The sequence below is a fragment of the Hyperolius riggenbachi genome, chromosome 3, assembly GCF_040937935.1.
Source record: "Hyperolius riggenbachi isolate aHypRig1 chromosome 3, aHypRig1.pri, whole genome shotgun sequence".
NCBI classification, from domain to species: domain Eukaryota; kingdom Metazoa; phylum Chordata; class Amphibia; order Anura; family Hyperoliidae; genus Hyperolius; species Hyperolius riggenbachi.
The window spans coordinates 32,276,697-32,292,231 of NC_090648.1; the positions used below are offsets into that span (position 1 = coordinate 32,276,697).

General features: G+C 48.4%; 1 protein-coding gene across 2 annotated transcripts in view; it reads left to right on the plus strand.

Annotated features, from left to right (window-relative positions):
• Positions 1-3,623: 3,623 nt before the first annotated feature.
• The window catches only part of LOC137560907 (very-long-chain 3-oxoacyl-CoA reductase-B-like), a 67,091-nt gene continuing 55,179 nt past the window's right edge, over positions 3,624-15,535 (plus strand). For both annotated transcript variants that reach the window (XM_068272066.1, XM_068272067.1), the window contains exon 1: positions 3,624-3,731. The gene's annotated coding sequence lies outside the window, so the exon portion shown is untranslated. The remainder of the gene's footprint in view (positions 3,732-15,535) is intronic.

A 15,535-nucleotide genomic window follows, 5' to 3' on the forward strand; every position in this document is an offset into this window, starting at 1 on the left:
GGATCTCCGCAAGCAGTGACGTCAGAGGCGCTGGACGTGGCTCCGCCCTACGCGTTTCGTAGCATAGGGAGTGTGGGAGACCGCCCGGGCAGCCAAAGACGGTGAGAGGGACACGGGACGCCGTATTTCCTCAGTCTGATGCCAGGACAGACCCCGCTGCTAAGAGATCTATCTGATGCGCAGATTATACAAGAAGACAGGCGTGAGTGCGCATTTAGTGCGCGGGCATGCTATTAATTTTTAAGCGTATTACGCTATTATGGTCTTATGTTTTTTATGCTATGAGGTTTTATCTGGAGTATCTGGAATATTAAAGAGAAGTGAAGACTAAAGTGCCAGTGGGTGTTTTGTGAATTATACGCTAGATCCACCTGATGTTTGAGGTGGCTACAATCCGGTGAGCGCAATCTGGATAGGGGAGAGGAATCACTTGTGTGTCCCACTAGTTCACTATCACTGGGGTGTTGTGTGGAGATTGTTACGGAATTACGCTATGTGCGAACACCTTCTGTTTTTTTAGGTATCTGTGGAGAGGGCAGCTCAACATCTTAAATAGTATATGTTATTACTTTTGGTATGCAAAACAGAAAGCAACAATACAAAAGTATACAACAGTACATTTGCAATTATAATTATAGAGAAGTTGTCTCATAATCTCATAATACTGCAGTACTGATGACTTTAAAATGAGCCAGCAAGGGGTTAAGCTTTAGCTTAGAAGGGGCTGCGATAAATCTCTCTGGAAAAAAAAACCTTATCTTTCTGTTTAAGATTTACAACCAAGGGGGAGAGAGAAGGAATAGCTCAAGCCATTAACAGAGTCTGGCCAGCAATACATTGTTTAGCCCAGCTTGAGTTGTAAAGTGGAAATAATTCTGTTAAAATGTTTCCCTTACTGGATCAGAAATTGTGTCTACAACCAGAGTCACAGACTGCCCAGCAAGCACATTGTGATCCATGTTTCCCTACACCCCTGGCAATAAACTGAAGCTTGTATGTTCAGGAGATAGCACTCATCGCACACCAAGAAGTAAGGAAAATACACGGAGCTCTGGAATTCTGACTGTGTGTGCAGCAAAGGAGAAATGTTTTATTTTGACATGCAGCCTCTTATCTCTCTCAGGTCCTGCCGCCCTTTTATCCTTCTGATTTTTTACCGCCCTAGGCCATGGCCTTTGTGGCCTTTCCTCAAATCCGGCCCTGGTCCTGCTGATCTCTTTAGCTGCAGTAGAGGCTGAATCACACAGCTGAAACAAGCATGGAGCTAATCCAGTCTGACTTCAGTCAGAGCACCTGATCTGTATGCTTGTTCAGGGGCTGTGGCTAAAAGTATTAGGGACACAGGATAAGCAGGATAGTCAGGCAAATGGTATTACATAGTTTCTCTTTTGGAGGGGCAGTCCCTCTTTGGGAGCCCTGTATCTCTTTCCTCCTCACTTGTCCCTCTTTCAGGACTATGTCCCTCTTTCTACGTAAATATATCTACTAAAAATGTGTTTGATTGACTCTAAACCTAATTCACATCCTTTAAATTGATATATTACATTACTAATTTTGAAATGTTAATATGATGGAACCAGGATAGAAAGGACCCTTCTTATGAAATCTTTATAGCATGCCTGACTAGGGGTGTGATGGGGGTGTGATCAGGGGTGTGGCAGGGCTGTGGCTTAAAGTGAACCTCCAGACTAAAAATCGACTCAGCAGCACTGAAAAGGCTTGGTGTTTCTTTCACAGTTTCACAGCATCAGAATTTTGTTTCTCTTATACAAGCCTCATTTTTAGCTGCGCTGTGCAAAGCATGATGGGATTTCTGATTTTGTTGTTCTCGTTCTGCTGTTTTGGTGCATTTTTTTTTTTTTGACATTTTGAATTTGACATTTGAAGCCTAGCGTGTGCAGCTGGGAGAGGTTATCAGGACACAGGACAGTTGGAACTGTGTCTCATGCTCCCTGTCACCTCCTTTCAACCAAAAAGATGGCTGCCCCCATGACAAAGATGGCAGCCCCCATGAATCACAAACATTTGCATGTTCATTTAAAACAGGTTGGGTAAGAGATTATATTACCTATCTATTCTAATTAACATAACTAATGTAACTTAATAACAGTATGTTTGTTCAGGCTGAAGTTCCCCTTTAAGTGTCCCTCTTCCTCATCTCAAAAAGTTGGGAGGTATGGTGCTCTGATCCTACGCAGTGGGGCCGCGCTCATTTATGAACACATGCATGGCCGAGAGCTTCTCCAAAATTCAAGGACTAAAAAAATAAAATAAATAACAAACTCTAATAACATGTCACACTTTCACTCACACACTGGCCTCAATTCTGGTAGCTGCGCGAGGTGAAGAAAGCATTAGTCGGGAAAATACCTCAGTCGTAAAAAATTTTTTCGAATTCTGGTACATTTTCCCGCCTGTTGTTTATCTTCGTTAAATTACCGACAGGGGGAAAACATGCTATACTGAGTGATTTTTCACTCGGTAAACAATGAGGTATTTTCCCGACAGTGCCTCTTATACTGCTCCCCGATCCCCCTCCCGACCCCAGCCTCTCGTACTGCTCTGTCCACCCCCTCCCGAACCCAGCCTCTCATGCTGCTCCCTGATCCGCCTCCCGACCCCAGCCTCTCGTACTGCTCCATCCACCCCCTCCCGACCCCAGCCTCTCGTACTGCTCTGTCCACCCCCCTCCTGAACCCAGCCTCTCATGCTGCTCCCCAATCCCCCTCTCGACCCCAGCCTCTCGTACTGCTCCATCCACCCCCTCCCGAACCCAGCCTCTCATGCTGCTCCCCGATCCCACTCCCGACCCCAGCCTGTCATTTTGTTCCCCGACCCCCTCCCGACCCCAGCCTCTCATGCTGCTCCCCGATCCCACTCCCGACCCCAGCCTGTCATTTTGTTCCCCGACCCCCTCCCGACCCCAGCCTCTCATGCTGCTCCCTGATCCCACACCCGACCCCAGCCTGTCATTTTGCTCCCTGACCCCCCTCCCAACCCCAGCCTCTCGTACTGCTCCGTCCACCGACCCCCGTATCTCATGATATGCCAATCTCATCGCATTTGTGGGGAAATCTGCTGCCAATAAGATTGTATTTGTGGGGAAATCTGCTGCCAATGTCATCGCATTCGTGGGGAAATCTGCTGCCAATAAGATTGCATTTGTGGGGAAATCTGCTGCCAATAAGCTGAAAAGGCTCCATGCTATGTGACAGATATCACATTTCTGTCAGAACACTACATTTATCATGTGGTAGAGGTAGGTCTAATTATGTGAGGTAAAAGACATGCAAACACGCCCCTTATTTCACTTCAGAATTAAAGTGTGAGGTATTTCACTACTAAATACCACACATTTTTTTGTAGAAAATGACCACATGAATTACCTCATGAAATTACATGAGGTAAAACTTTACTTAAACTACCAGAATTCAAAAGTTTATTTCCCTCATGAGGTAAACCCAATTCCATGAGGTAATTATTTACTAAACGCTACCAGAATTGAGACCATTGTTTTTAAATCCAGGACAGGAAATCAGGCGGGGGGGGGGGGGGGGGGGGGGAGTTGTTTTGGCAGCAGCTTCGTTACACTTCCCTGGGGCACTTCTGGGAGGGAATAGAAGCCTGCTTAGACCTGCCAGGACACAGACAGGGTCAGTCCGGAGTATGAAGATACTGAGCTTGCAGCGCAGAAAGTGAAGCAAGAGAAGTCATATACTGCTGTTCATAAGGTAAGATGCAGGGCCACCATCAGTATTTACTGGGCCGCACACCAGAGGAGTAGCTATAGGTGGGCAAGGGGGGGGGGACATATGTCCCCGGGCGCAGCACTGTGAGGGTGCTCAGCACAGTCACTGCACCACCACATGCATGAGAGGCGGCTCGCTGGCTGCCCGAAGTTCCCCTGCTTCTCTCCCTCCCTCTGCAGAAGCGCTTACAGCAGCAGAATAAGGCTATCTAAAGGGGGCACATCTGCCTATCTAAACAGGGTGAAGGGGGCACAACTGGCTAACTAAACAGGTGGAAGGGGGGCACAGCTGGCTAACTAAACAGGTGGAAGGGGGCACAGCTGGCTAACTAAACAGGTGGAAGGGGGGCACAGCTGGCTAACTAAACAGGTGGAAGGGGGCACAGCTGGCTAACTAAAAAGGTGGAAGGGGGGGCACAGCTGGCTAACTAAACAGGTGGAAGGGGGGCACAGCTGGCTAACTAAACAGGTGGAAGGGGGGCACAGCTGGCTAACTAAACAGGGTGAAGGGGGGCACATCTGGCTAACTAAACAGGTGGAAGGGGGGCACAGCTGGCTAACCAATCAGGGTGAAGGGGGGCACATCTGGCTAACTAAACAGGTGGAAGGGGGGCACATCTGGCTAACCAATCAGGGTGAAGGGGGGCACATCTGGCTAACTAAAGAGGTAAGGGGGCACATATAGCTATCTAAATAACTTAAGTAAATAACATTTACCCATGACCCCATTCTGATGTGTGGCCACACCAATTTTGTCCAGAGGGGGGCGCAAAAACTGTCTTTGTCCTCGGGCGCTGAAAACCCTAGCTACGCCTCTGCGCAAACCAGGAAAAGGCCTGCCTCCCCCCATCCCCCACCCCATTATATTTATAATCCCCTTATTATGTGTTGTTAAAGCAAACCTGAAGCAAAAAAAAATATGATATAATGAATTGTATGTGTAGTACAGATAACAAATAGAACATTAGCAGCAAAGAAAAGAGTCTCATATGTATATTTTCAGTTATATAGCTTTTTTTATAACATTGAACCATTGTGTCTTATTTGCAGTTTACAAACCACATTCTGTATTTTGAGCTATAAAATAGAGCAGAACTGATGACTTATTTGGTTTTCAGACTACTCCTCATGGTTTAGGGCCCCTAAAATGTGACAAAAAAAATAAAATGAACTCTATGAACTCACCATACCCCTCACGTAGTGTTGGGCGAACAGTGTTCGCCACTGTTCGGGTTCTGCAGAACATCACCCTGTTCGGGTGATGTTCGAGTTCGGCCGAACACCTGACGGTGCTCGGCCAAACCGTTCGGCCACATGGCCGAACTAAGAGCGCATAGCCGAACGTTCCCCGAACGTTCGGTTAGCGCTGTGATTGGCCGAACGGGTCACGTGGTTCGGACCCGAACGCGCTCTGATTGGCCGAACTGTCACGTGGTTCGGGTAAATAAATACCCGAACCACGTCATATCTCCGCCATTTGTCTGTGGGTTTAGCTTTGGGTAGGCAGGCAGGGTAGTTCGCGCTCCAGCCACACTAGCCAGGGTCCCCCCAGTCATTGTGTCGCTGCTGGGAACAGTAGTACACCGCTCGCTCAGCCACACTATATAGCATTCTGTTTACTGCCACTCTGTGTACCTCGCTCAGCCACATTATATAGCATTCTGTTCACTGTTCTGTGTCTGCTGGGAATAGTGGTACACCGCTCGCTCAGCCACACTATATAGCATTCTGTTTACTGTTCTGTGTCTGCTGGGAATAGTGGTACACCGCTCGCTCAGCCACACTATATAGCATTCTGTTTACTGTTCTGTGTCTGCTGGGAATAGTGGTATACCGCTCGCTCAGCCACACTATATAGCATTCTGTTTACTGTTCTGTGTCTGCTGGGAATAGTAGTACACCGCTCGCTCAGCCACACTATATAGCATTCTGTTTACTGCCACTCTGTGTACCTCGCTCAGCCACATTATATAGCATTCTGTTCACTGTTCTGTGTCTGCTGGGAATAGCGGTACACCGCTCGCTCAGCCACACTATATAGCATTCTGTTTACTGTTCTGTGTCTGCTGGGAATAGTGGTACACCACTCGCTCAGCCACACTATATAGCATTCTGTTTACTGCCACTCTGTGTACCTCGCTCAGCCACATTATATAGCATTCTGTTCACTGTTCTGTGTCTGCTGGGAATAGTGGTACACCGCTCGCTCAGCCACACTATATAGCATTCTGTTTACTGTTCTGTGTCTGCTGGGAATAGTGGTACACCGCTCGCTCAGCCACACTATATAGCATTCTGTTTACTGTTCTGTGTCTGCTGGGAATAGTGGTACACCGCTCGCTCAGCCACACTATATAGCATTCTGTTTACTGTTCTGTGTCTGCTGGGAATAGTAGTACACCGCTCGCTCAGCCACACTATATAGCATTCTGTTTACTGCCACTCTGTGTACCTCGCTCAGCCACATTATATAGCATTCTGTTCACTGTTCTGTGTCTGCTGGGAATAGTGGTACACCGCTCGCTCAGCCACACTATATAGCATTCTGTTTACTGTTCTGTGTCTGCTGGGAATAGTGGTACACCACTCGCTCAGCCACACTATATAGCATTCTGTTTACTGCCACTCTGTGTACCTCGCTCAGCCACATTATATAGCATTCTGTTCACTGTTCTGTGTCTGCTGGGAATAGTGGTACACCGCTCGCTCAGCCACACTATATAGCATTCTGTTTACTGTTCTGTGTCTGCTGGGAATAGTGGTACACCGCTCGCTCAGCCACACTATATAGCATTCTGTTTACTGTTCTGTGTCTGCTGGGAATAGTGGTACACCGCTCGCTCAGCCACACTATATAGCATTCTGTTTACTGTTCTGTGTCTGCTGGGAATAGTAGTACACCGCTCGCTCAGCCACACTATATAGCATTCTGTTTACTGCCACTCTGTGTACCTCGCTCAGCCACATTATATAGCATTCTGTTCACTGTTCTGTGTCTGCTGGGAATAGTGGTACACCGCTCGCTCAGCCACACTATATAGCATTCTGTTTACTGTTCTGTGTCTGCTGGGAATAGTGGTACACCACTCGCTCAGCCACACTATATAGCATTCTGTTTACTGCCACTCTGTGTACCTCGCTCAGCCACATTATATAGCATTCTGTTCACTGTTCTGTGTCTGCTGGGAATAGTGGTACACCGCTCGCTCAGCCACACTATATAGCATTCTGTTTACTGTTCTGTGTCTGCTGGGAATAGTGGTACACCGCTCGCTCAGCCACACTATATAGCATTCTGTTTACTGTTCTGTGTCTGCTGGGAATAGTGGTACACCGCTCGCTCAGCCACACTATATAGCATTCTGTTTACTGTTCTGTGTCTGCTGGGAATAGTAGTACACCGCTCACCCGCCACTGTATAGCATTATGCTCTGTGTCGCTGCTGGGAATAGTGGTACACCGCTCACCCGTCACTGTATAGCATTGTGCTCTGTGTCGCTGCTGGGAATAGTGGTACTGTATAGCATTTCTGTACTGCCACTGTACTGCTGCCAGTCAGCGTGTACTGTAAGGATAAGTGAAATGAGGAAGAAATCCGGTGAAAGAGGGAGGGGCAAGGGAAGAGGTGTTTCCCCTGACGGTTCACGTACAGGCCACAGGGGAGCACCCAAGAAAACCCACTCAATACCGCCCATGTTGTCCAGGACAACAACCCTCACAGATCCAAAAGAACAGGACCAGATAATTACTTGGATGACCTCTCAAGCGTCCAGCAGTGGGTTAAGCAGCACCAGCACATCACGCACGAGGTCCGAGTCCTCAGCCAGTTACAAGGAGCCAGTGGGCACAAAGCTGACACAACCGGCAGCGACACCACGCACACAACTGCCAGATAACCAGTCCGATGAATTACTTCAGGACACAATGGGGTATTCGCAGGAGCTATTCCCAGCCCAACAAACTTCCACCTTTCAAAGGTCAATGGAGGAACAGCCAGAAATGTTGTGCCTGGATTCACAACCGTTAACTGTGGGAAATGCACCGCGCACTGAAATACAAGGCGAGTCCGAGGAGGACTCGGAAACCCAAATCCCAGAGCAATTTGGGCAGGAGGGGTTGCAATTGCAGGAGGTCGGCCGACAAGATCTGGAAGACGACGTTGGAGTGTGCTGCGCAGAGGTTGTTGTGGGGAGCTCTACTCCACGGCGGCGGCCCACAATGACATATGACGAGTTTGAGGAGATGGAAGAGGAGGGTATGGACAATGTGGACAGAGACCCAGATTTTGTTTGTGAACGAGAACATCGCCGTCGTAGCAGCAGCACAGATGAGTCTGTTGAAGAACCCACTGCTGCACGAGTTCGCCTTGTGCCACAAGGTAGGCGGCGCGCAATTTCAGGCACCACAAGCGTGGAAGTTCAAGTGAGAGGCAAAAGAGGAGCAAACAGAAATCGCCAGCAAGGAGGCAGGTGCTCCAAAGTCTGGGCTTTCTTTGAAGACTGCACTGAGGATGTTACCATGGCGATTTGCAAGGTGTGCAAGACCCGCCTGAGCAGGGGGAAAAGTATTAACAACCTCTCCACCACCAGCATGAGCCGTCACATGCTATCCAAACATCCCACTCTGTGGGCAAACGCGTCAGGACAGGGTACCAGCAACAACACTGCCTCCCTTGGGTTCACCAGACTCACCACCAGACCCGCCTCAGCAGCAGCAGTAGCCCAGCCATTGCGTGGTTCACAACATTCACAAACATCAGACGACGCTGACACTGTCACTTTCCGGAGTAGTGCTCTTGAGGTCTCCCAGTGTTCATCAAACACAACAACCAACAGCCCTTCCGTGTGCAGCGCTACGGTTCAGTTGTCTGTGTCGGAGATGTTTGAGCGCAAGAGGAAATTGCCAGCAAATGACCCCCGGGCCGTGGCAGTAACAGCCAGCATAGCCAAGCTTCTGGCCTGCGAAATGCTGCCATATCGAGTGGTGGAGACAAACAGCTTCAAGGGCATGATGTCAGTGGCCATCCCACGTTACGTGGTTCCCAGCCGCTACCACTTTGCGCGCTCTGCAGTGCCTGAGTTGCATGAGCACGTGGTCAGCAAAATAACCCGAAGCTTGAAGAATGCCGTTGCCTGCAAGGTTCACCTCACCACTGACACCTGGACGAGTGCGTTCGGCCAGGGTCGATACATCTCCCTTACCGCGCACTGGGTGAACCTTGTGGAGCCTGGCAGCGATTCCTCACCTGCTACGGCACGGGTGTTGCCCACGCCACAAACAGCTGCACCGCCGTCCCTCCCACTGGATAACAACAGCAGCACCTACCTCTCTGACTCCTTCTCCTCAAACGCATCTCAAAGCTGTACCTCATCCGGAAACGCTAACCCAGCAGCAGTAGGATCGTGGAAGCAGTGCAGCACAGCTGTTGGCATGCGTCAGCAAGCGTTGCTGAAGCTAATCTGCCTTGGGGATAAGCAGCACACAGGGGAGGAAATTTGGAGGGGAATAAAGGAACAGACGGATTTGTGGCTGGCACCGCTGGACCTGAAACCGGGCATGGTTGTGTGTGATAATGGGAGTAATCTCATTCGCGCTTTAAGGTTGGCTAAGCTGACACACATCCCTTGCCTGGCGCACGTGATGAACCTAGTAGTTCAGCGGTTCCTGAGGACATACCCAGGCGTGGCCGATCTTCTGTTGAAGGTGCGTCGAGTGGCCAAACATTGTAGAAATTCCAGTACTGCTTCGGGGGCACTCGCCAAGATGCAGGAGCGCTTCAATCTCCCCCACTATCGCTTGCTGTGTGATGTCCCTACGCGCTGGAGTTCTACGCTGCACATGCTAGCCCGCTTTTGCGAGCAGAAGAGTGCAGTGGTCCAGTACATGACGGCGCAGTACCGAGGCGCATCCGGCCAGCTGCCAAGCTTCTGTGGATCCGATTGGGCCAACATGTTGGACCTCTGCCAAGTCCTCCAAAATTTTGAGCAATCCACGTTGCTTGTGAGCAGTGACAACTCTTCAGTCAGCATTACCATACCACTGCTGTGTTTACTGAAGAGGTCGATGTTAAAAATCAAGGAAACAGCTGTCATGATGCAACTGGGGGAATCTGAAGGAGAAAACGATCAGCGTGATGGTACCAACATCAGGCCATCCGCCTCAGGGAACGCTGGCCCCAGCAGCTATGACGAAGAAGAGGAGGAGGAACAGCTGGAGTTGGAGCAGGAATTTCATGCCACCACTGACGAGGGCCAGAGCGGTGCACGTTGGACTTCCACAATTCAACGCGAATGGTCAGCAGAAGCAGACCAGGAGGAAGGTGACGACTATGATGCATCACAACAACTATCACAACGCTCACAAGAGGATGATGAGGATTCTGGTAGGACTCTGGCACACATGGCTCAATTCATGCTAGACTGCATTGAACGTGACCCACGCATTGTGCGCATTCTGGACAACACCAATTACTGGGTTTATACCCTTCTGGATCCACGGTACAAACACAATGTTCCAAAACTGCTTAAAGAAAGAGTCAGACAGGTCAAAATGGAAGAATACCAGCAGGCCCTTGTGGAGACTTTAGAGAGGAGATTGACATCCTCCCCCTCCTCTAGCCAGTTGTACGCAGACAGACTGACTTCCGCAAACCCAGGACGACCAGGAGGGCAGCAAACAACGCAAGCCGCAGCTAGTACCCAAAAGGGAACGGTATCGGCAGTGTCCTTGGAGTGGGAAAATTTTCTGACACCCATGCAGCAGCAGCCCACTGAACAGCAAGCGTGCAGATCCACCTCCAACACCGATCGCCTGGAGAAGATGGTCAAGGACTACATGTCAGATGACGTAGCTGTGTCGAACAATCCATCTGCACCCTTCAACTATTGGGTATCGAAGCTAGACACCTGGCACGAACTGGCAATGTACGCAATAGAGGTGCTGGCTTGCCCGGCAGCCAGCGTTATGTCGGAACGCTGTTTCAGTGCTGCCGGAGGCATCGTCACAGATCGGCGTATCCGCCTCTCTACAGAAAATGCAGACCGTCTGACTCAAATTAAAATGAATCAATCCTGGATTGGAAATGACTACGCAACACTCCAGGACCCCAACCAAGTAACATGACCAATGAACATCTGGGATGGTGTAGCGTTTCCGGTCCCTGTTTATTGAACCTCTCATCTGTATTACATTTATGACTGCATGGCGGCAAAAAGCATTGCTGCTATATCCGCACGCTTTTTGTCCTCATGCAAGGCCTGGGTTGTTGTGTCTCAAAAAACGTGGCCTTCTCCTCCTGCGCCTGCTCCTGTTCCATCACGTCTGCTGCTGCTGGGTTAGCGTTGCCGCGTGGTCCCTGTTTATTGAACCACTTATCTTTATTACATTTATGACTGCATGGCGGTACAAAGCATGCTATCCGCACGCTTCTTGCCCTCATGCAAGGCCTGGGTTGTTGTGTCTCACAAAGCGTGGCCTTCTCCTCCTGCGCCTCCTCCTGTTCCATCACGTCTGCTGCTGCTGGGTTAGCGTTGCCGCGTGGTCCCTGTTTATTGAACCACTTATCTTTATTACATTTATGACTGCATGGCGGTACAAAGCATGCTATCCGCACGCTTCTTGCCCTCATGCAAGGCCTGGGTTGTTGTGTCTCACAAAGCGTGGCCTTCTCCTCCTGCGCCTCCTCCTGTTCCATCACGTCTGCTGCTGCTGGGTTAGCGTTGCCGCGTGGTCCCTGTTTATTGAACCACTTATCTTTATTACATTTATGACTGCATGGCGGTAAAAAGCATGCTATCCGCACGCTTTTTGTCCTCATGCAAGGCCTGGGTTGTTGTGTCTCACAAAGCGTGGCCTTCTCCTCCTGCGCCTCCTCCTGTTCCATCACGTGTGCTGCTGCTGCTGGGTTAGCGTTGCCGGTCCCTGTTTATGGAACCTCTTATCTTTATTACATTTATGACTGCATGGCGGTATAAAGCATGCTATCCGCACGCTTCTTGCCCTCATGCAAGGCCGGGGTTGTTGTGTCTCACAAAGCGTGGCCTTCTCCTCCTGCGCCTCCTCCTGTTCCATCACGTGTGCTGCTGCTGGGTTAGCGTTACCGGTCCCTTTTCCTGGAACCTCTTATATGTATTACATTTATGACTGCATGCCGACAAAAAACATGTTACCTGTGCAAAGAAAACAGACATTTCCCGCATTTAAAAGACAGTTTTCCCTTTGAAACTTTAAAATCGATTTTCTCAAAAACTATAAGCTCTTTTTGCTAATTTTTTTTCCTCTTGTACCCACTCCCAAGATGCACATACCCTGTAAATTTGGGGTATGTAGCATGTAAGGAGGCTTTACAAACCACAAAAGTTCGGGTCCCCATTGACTTCCATTATGTTCGGAGTTCGGGTCGAACACCCGAACATCGCGGCCATGTTCGGCCTGTTCGGCCCGAACCCGAACATCTAGATGTTCGCCCAACACTACCCTCACGGAATACCTTGGGGTGTCTTCTTCCCAAAATGGGGTCACTTGTGGGGTTCCTATACTGCCCTGGCATTTTAGGGGCCCTAAAGCGTGAGGAGTAGTCTGGAAAACAAATGAGTAAAATGACCTGTGAAATCCTAAAGGTACTCATTGGACTTTGGGCCCCTTTGCAAAGCTAGGCTGCAAAAAAGAGTCACTCATGTGGTATCGCCGTACTCGGGAGAAGTAGTATAATGTGTTTTGTGGTGTATTTTAACACATAACCAATCCTGTGTGTGAGAAAAATCTCTGTAAATGACAATTTTTTTATTTTTTTACACAAAATTGTCATTTACAGAGATATTTCTCCCACTCAGCATGGGTATGTGTGGAAAGACACCCCAAAACACATTATACTACTTCTCCTGAGAATGGCAATATTTTTTTTATGAAGGTTGACTTTTTTGTTTTAAAAACACTTTTCTTTTATTGGTCGGATGAAATATGCTAATTTTTTGAGATAGGAATTTGGGGTTTTCATGAGCTGTATGCCAAAATCATCAATATTAAAACAATAAAAGGCTTGAACTACTTCAGTTGTGTGTATTTGAATCTAAAATATATGAAAGTCTGTTTACCAGTACATTACAGAAAATAATGAACTTTATCACAATATGCTAATTTTTTGAGAAGATGCTGTACATGAACTTAGCAGCGGTGTAAGCTACAGATAACGGGCCTGCCCATCGAAATATTGGATGGAGCTCCCTGTCCTTTATTTAGATAATTTACAATCAGTATAGGCATAGATTAAAGATGTATACGCACATACAATTTTGATTGGTCAATCACTGACCAATTTTACCACCCCCATGTAGTAAGTGGGCCAACAGACAATGAATATGATGAACAGAGCTAAAATTGGCTAATCAAAATTGTATGTGTGTACCAGGCTTTACAGCTAATACTGTACATACTGAAAGTAGTAGGGATCAGCATACAATACAGCTGGTTTACAATCAGTAAAGGCACAGAGTAACTCCTTACACTGTACACACTGGAGGTAAATCAGCACACAGTGCAGGCACTAGAGAACAGCGTATACTGTACATTCTGTAGGTAGCAGAGATCAGCACACTGCAGCTAGTTTACTATCAGTACAGGCACAGAGTAATAGCTTATACTGGAGCTAGAAGAGATCAGCACACACTGCAGCTAGTTTACTATCAGTACAGGCACATAGTAACAGCTTATACTGGAGGTAGAAGAGATCAGCACACACTGCAGCTAGTTTACTATCAGTACAGGCACAGAGTAACAGTTTATATAGTACATACTGAAGGCAGCAGAGATCAGCACACCAGTCACAGTGTCCATGAGGTGGTCTGTGGCATCTGGCAGCAGCAGGCCAGGTAGAGGGACGGGGGTGTACTGACTGATTAAGTCAGCCACTCTGGCAGGCAGTGGCACAGTCACCAGTCCAAACCTGGCTGAGAGAGGCACTGTGGGGGGGCACCGGTCGAGCGGCGGTGAGGCAGCGAGGCCTGAGGCCAGACGGTGGTGGAGGCGTGGAGCAGTCTGTGGCTAGTGTGCCTGATGGGCTGGCGGCGGGCAGACGTTTTGCCGGGTGCAGACGGCGCCGCCAATATGACGCCATGTGCTCGCCTGGTGCCCCGGGTCACATGCTGTGCAGGGGGCGGAGCTACTCACGCTCCACGGCTCCAGCCCCCTGCCTTTCAATGCAACTCCACGCCCCTTGCCAGGTGCTCCTCCGCTTCTGATTGGAGCAGGAGGCGGCAGGGGGGCGGATTAAGGCAGCGGATGCTGTCAGTTTTTAAGTGTGATGTCGGGTGCCGGAAATTTATGCGGCCGGCGTATGTGAGCGAACGGCGGCCGCGTTTGCTGATAACTTGTGCCCATACATTCGTGGCACTTGTGTTGGGCACCCCATTTCATAGATCAGGGGCATCCTAAGACCAGGTTTGTGGCACGGGCCACGATCGAATAGCGCTAGCGACGTGCCTGGACAGCACACATATGTCATAAAAGATATAAATTAGAGTAAACAGCTCTACATGAAAGAGTTATGAGTATATTAAATAAGAAAATAAAGACTGAAATGTGCAAACTATTAAATTCTTTATTTCTGGCAAAAAAAATGCACATATCAGAAATGTTAACACAGTGCCTACCAGTGCCTAACTCTAGTCCCAGGACTGTAAATGCATAAAATCACACAACTATCCCTAATTAAGGATCTGATATCACAATATGGGCTATTAATAAAAGCAATGCAACCAATATGATTGATCCATACAGGATTTCTAGCACTTCACAAGCATATTGATAAATAAGATATCCACCTCACTATTCAGATCAGGGGCGTAGCAATAGGGGTTGCAGAGGTTGCGACCGCATCGGGGCCCTTGGGCCACAGGGGCCCCAAAGGGCCTTCCCTCAACTACAGTATTAGCTCTCTATTGGTCCTGTGCTCATAATAATCACTTCTATAGATACTTTGAATAGTGGTAATCATTAACACACTGTTCCCCATCCCCTTCTTGCACCTCTGACACTGTAGTTTCCATTGGCAGGTTTTGATGCGCCGTATCAATTGTTATGTATAGAGTGATTGGGGGGGCCCCATTGTAAAACTTGCATTGGGGCCCACAGCTCCTTAGCTACGCCACTGATTCAGATGCTCTGTAACCAGATAGCCAGGGTAGTGATCTCTATCTCTCACTCTCTATCAACTTCAAAGGCATTCCTTGCTGAGCCTGGAGTTTTATGTTGTTGTGCTGTTGATGAAGTTCAGCGTGAGGCAAGGCTGCAGAGTGTGATGTGATGTATGTATTTTGGTGTTCTCTGCAAAGACTCTGGGCAGTGAAACAGTTAACTGCAAACTCTCCTGCTCTGTGAAGAGGCCGGGACATTTGACCTGTGCCCTGTGATGCCGTGATAGAGGCTGTAAATCGTTAGTGCCACGGGGGAAACCGTGACACCTGGCCTGTCTGCAATAATACTTCTACTAACTGAGATGAGGCTACAGGCTGTTCTCCCCCTCCCTTCTTTTTAATGTGCAGCTCCCTGTCACTGCCGACTGCTGCGGGGGCTGATAACTTTGACTTGAGTGTGGAGAGGAATGTCTCTTCCCCCCCCCCGAGACTTCAGATTATTATTATTATTATTTAGTATTTATATAGCGCCAACATATTACGCAGCGCTGTACAGTGTATATATATATATATATATATATATATATATATATATATATATATATATATATATATATATATCTTGTCACTAACTGTCCCTCAAAGGAGCTCACAAACT